This window comes from Solanum pennellii, chromosome 3 (genome assembly GCF_001406875.1).
Source record: "Solanum pennellii chromosome 3, SPENNV200".
NCBI lineage: Eukaryota > Viridiplantae > Streptophyta > Magnoliopsida > Solanales > Solanaceae > Solanum > Solanum pennellii.
In genome coordinates, this window is record NC_028639.1 from 4,172,631 (window position 1) to 4,177,895 (window position 5,265).

The window sequence follows — 5,265 nt, forward strand, 5'->3', positions numbered from 1 at the left end:
GGTGGGGGGTGGGGGGTAGGGGAAAGTATTGGAATTTGGTTGACATTATTCAAAGAAAGATGATTAGACATAGCAATTAAAGGAGTTAGGAGATAAGCATATTTAATTATGCTAAATAAAAATTAAATGGTATTATGGATTGAATTCTCTTGCTATTATTTTATATTATTATTCTCTGAACTGTTACTTTAGATATATATGTACTCTCTCCTCCTCCTTTTTTTCTAGTTAATTATTATAATAACAGTCTAATCTACTAGTGATATTGTTATATTTAGTTTTAAGTATGTATCGTTTTAGAATGTGTTAATGATGTGTAATATTTTTTATTAATATATTCAATATCTTTATTGTATTTTATCGATGTGAGACTTATTATCCTAAGCTGAAGCGTCAGGATTATTACTCTATCTAATTTGATTTGATATGACATAGTAGTTTATTCTTATTTGTTTTAGAGATAATAGTAATACTCTTTTTATATATATTTGTATATGATTTGACTTTTGATTTCTGATTTAATTTTTGATAACGCTATTGTTAATTATATGATTATCGTCCGTTTTGCAATAAACAATTTTAAAATTTTTGAATAAGTGAAAGTATGAATTTTATTTGTTAATATCGCACATAAGAAAATTAAAGTCAAAATTTTGACAAATTTGATAATTAAAGTTTTTTTTATTATTAATTAATCTATTTGAATTGATGGGGTAGTAAAGGATTTGAATGAATGAAGCAGTTGACCAACTGATACATACAAACAAAAGTCAACACAGCTGAAGTTTTAGTTGAGTCACCACAATTTTTTGGAACTCGTATCATCAGCTTAGATTCAAAATTTAATTTTTATGAATTCAATCTTTAAGATTTTTAACGTTGGATTTGTTATATTTTAGAAGTTATAGATAATTATTTACTGTTTATTGTAAAATTTTATAAATTGTATTTTATATTGAAAGTATTGAGTTCAGATGAACCTCATCACTCAGCATTCGCTTCTAGTGACTAGTACTTTTGTCAATTCATTGAGTTCAACAATTTATCGCTTACTAAGACGCCTTCATCCTTAATTATATATCTCTCGTTTAAGTTTCTGAAAAGAAAAAAAAAAGTCATATTGAAAATACCATGCACAGAAAGTAAATGATAAAAATTTTAGGGTGTTGTCACCGAAAATGAGCCTTATAATATTTCGTATTCAAATATAATAATTGAATGATTTAATGCTTAATAATTTAATAAATTTGAAAAAAATTCACATTCAAAGAGATTAAAAGTGTAAATACAAGTTGATTGGAATGTCAAAAAATATGTTCTTGCCGCCTATTAATAAGTTATATTAATTCTAATAGGATAAAGTCCAAGTTGTGTCAACCAAAAATTAGATTAAATATTTCATTGTCCTCCATGGTATAATTAATTAATAATTACTACTAATACCTTTGTAGGTTAGGTCAGTTCCATGGATTACATTTTTTTCTACTAAAAATGGAAGGATATTGACCACTAAGTAGTTTTTGCCCATTTTATATTAGTTGTTCATATTAAATAACTATTCTAAATTATTTATCATTTTATTAAATCAAAATGAAATTAATTACATTTTATCTATTTTATCATTACAATTTATTTTTTTAAAGTTAAGCAAGTTTATAAAGAAATTTCTTAAAGAATAATTAATAAAATTAGTCTTTTTATTTAAAATTTCTTTAAAAAATGGTGTAAAGGAGAAAGTGGACAATCACTATAAACAAAGAGAACAATCAATAGCTACCGTTATAAGACAGTCGATCACGAATCATAACGCACTCAACACATCACCTATCTCGAATATAATTATTGTAAATCACCTGATAAAAGCAAACAAAAAGTATAATGGAATGGATACGATTATGATTATATCAATTCGAACTCTAAAATGGATAAATTTTTAAAAAGAAAACGTTTACTCTTTAAATGAGTATTGGTATATTAATAAATTTAAATTAATCAGATAAATGAATTTTTAATCTCAGATAATTATATTAATTTAATAAAAATATATCGGGAGAAAAGTCAATAGAGTTGGTGGTGTTGACTTGATGACGATATTCAATTTCAACTCCACTTTGCCATTCGTCAATGAACCATATTTTCACGTTTCAAATTTCCTAATTCTCCGTTTTAACTTATTTGTCTAATGTAACGATATAATCGTTTATTTTCTCATTTTTTTTAAAAAAAAATAGATTTTTTTATAGTCTTAAATAAAAAATAAGCATAATATATTGGCATATTTTTCAATTTTTTTAGTCTTAAATTTGTCACATCGTATATTATGTATTAAAAAAATAAAAAAATAAGACAAATAAATTAAATTAATAATCTCTCCATCTCAATATTATATGGTGTTTTAAACTCAACCATAATCTTTTAAAAAAAATCGCTCACCCTCGGAAATTCAGAAATGTTTCATTAAATTAATTTTAATTAAATACTACCTCTTAAATATGATTTCTCAAATTATGTGAAAACTCACTAATCTTTTTTTTTTTAATAATATAAATCATATATAGCTTACAAAATTATTTATGTTCAAATATTTATATTAAAGGGAATTAGTTGACTCCTGTCCATTGCTCTTTGGATTTTCTTATTGTCATTTTTATTGCCATTTTGTGCATTGTGAATTATTCAACCCAAATAAGATTTTAAAATGAATCCAATTTAAAAAAAAATAAAAGAAGAAATATAAGAAAAATATAGGAATTTGTTATTATCTTAATAATAAATTTTAAGTCAAATGTTGGACAAACTATTTCAGACAAAATGACTTTTTCTTCCAATTATGAAACAGAATCGGCACTCAAAAAATATAATATAAAAGAAATTGCGATTTCAATATATCAAAGTTAAATCTAAAAAAATATATGAAGAGAAAAAGAGTATCAATAGTGCATGCTAGCCATTCTTTAAATACGTAATTAAAAAATAATCAATATAATTTTGGAGTTTTAATTAACGCTTCACGATTATAACTATTCTTCAATGAGCAACTTTCTTTCACATATAGCAAATAAAAAATTCACATTTGTATGATATAACAAAGTTTGCATAATTGCGCTCTATAGCAAACATAAAAACTGTATAATTCGTTATACATATACAGTTGAAGCAAATTGTATAAAAACGAAGTGTATAAAACAAGAGAGAGAAAGACACTTGGGTAGAGAACTGTATAAAACCGAAGTGTATAAAATGAATTGTATTATTATAAGTGTATAGAACGCTTATATACAATTTGAATTTGCATAAAATGAGAAAGAGAGAAAGACAAAAGAGACTTGACAAAGAATATACAATTTAATCGAATTGCATAAAACGAGAAAGAGGAAAATTATATACAATTTGAAAATTGTATAAAACGAGAAAGAGAGAAAGGCAAAAGAAACTGGGCAGGAGAGTATTTTTATTGTATAATTACAAGTGTATAGGACGAAAATATATGTACTTGCATGTGTATATACAATTTTCTCACGCTTTATACAAATAGAAACACAATTTATACATTTCGCTTCTGTTTGTATAAGTGAGAAAAGGCGAGGGTGACGAGCGAGATTTGGGAGAGTGGCGAGCGAGATCTGGAAGAGGATTGAGAGAAAACAAAAATATATGTATTTATACAATTTTCTCTGCTTTATACAATTAGAAACAATTTTTATACACTTGTGTTTATATAAAAAGTGAGGAAGTGAGCGAGAGATTGGAGGAGAGTGACGAGCGAGATTTTTGGAGAGAGGCGCCTAGCAATTTCTTGCAAACGTTTGCTATGGAGCACAATTAAATCAAACCCTAGTTACTCCATTTATTTTAGGTTATTAATTTGCTATTATATATAATTTCTCCTTTTTCAATTGATAGAATTTATTTCAGGGGATTAGACATAAAATTACTCCTAAATTATGATAAGATTGTTAATTTCACGATTAAATTAGACAAAGATTGTATTATTTTAGAACTCATTTATAATATATATTATTTATCGCCATGAATTATATGAGAATCTTATTTTTAAAAAAAGTCCAACTTTAAGGTCAACTTAAAATCGTGATAGTGCTTATGTCATGATTTAAGACTTGTTTTATTTCAACACACCTAATTTGTTTGTATAAAAGTATGTCATTAAATATTAATGGCCCCCAAATACCTATAATTAAATTTTAAAATATTAGAAAAGCACAATAATAGGCCAGACATTTACCAAAAACATCAACTTAACATAAACCCCTATTCTTGTCTCAACTCTCTTATACTTTAAAATTTAAAATTATTGGATAATGCTTATCCTTAATTTAAAATATCAATAAGCAATTTGATTAATCCCATAATCAATTTTTAAATTAATTCTTGTCATATTAGAAATATATTGTTATTATACTGTTTTTTCAGTTGTGACAAATAAGATAAGAGTATGGTGTTTTCCAATGTACAATACATATGCTCCAATCTTTTTTGTATTTAGGTATGTTGTGTATATATATAAACTGCATATTTATATAAGGCTATTTCTACATATATTTTAACTGAATAATAATAATAATAATGATAATATGTAACGACCTGTTTAGTCGTTTTGAGCATTAGAGTTATTCTGGGAAAAACTGTCAGGATCGACGGATCCCACGACGGACCGTCATGGGCACGACGGACCGTCGAGGGGGTCTCGTTCCAAAACACTTAGAATTCTGAAATTTGGGTACTGAAATCGACTCTCTGAACTTCGTGACGAAATGGCAGGACGGACCGTCGCAGGCATGACAGGCCGTCACAGACCTTTTACTGAAATCGAGTTTCTGAGCTTTGTGACGGACCTGCAGGACGGACCGTCACAGTCGTGACGGACCGTCACAGTCGTGACGGACCGTCACAGCCTCCGTCAGCGCACTCGGGTCGGAATTCTGCTAAAGTTTTAAAGGGGCGTTTTGGACTTTTCATGCTTATAATTATAAAGTTAGTGGGTTAATATTAATAAGTCAATTTCTTGGAGGTTAAAAGAGATAACCTTGAAATAAATAATGGGTTAATTCATCATCTTTTATACTTAATTATATGCTAATTAGGGTAAAAGAAAGAGGGTTTTGAAATAAGAAAAAAATAGAAAGAACAGAGAGAGAAGGGAGAACGATCGACCAAGAGGAGAAACGAAGAGGAAAGCAAAGCATTGGGAAAGTAGATTGCTTGATCACAATTCTTCGGTGGAGGTAGGTTATGGTTTATGCTATT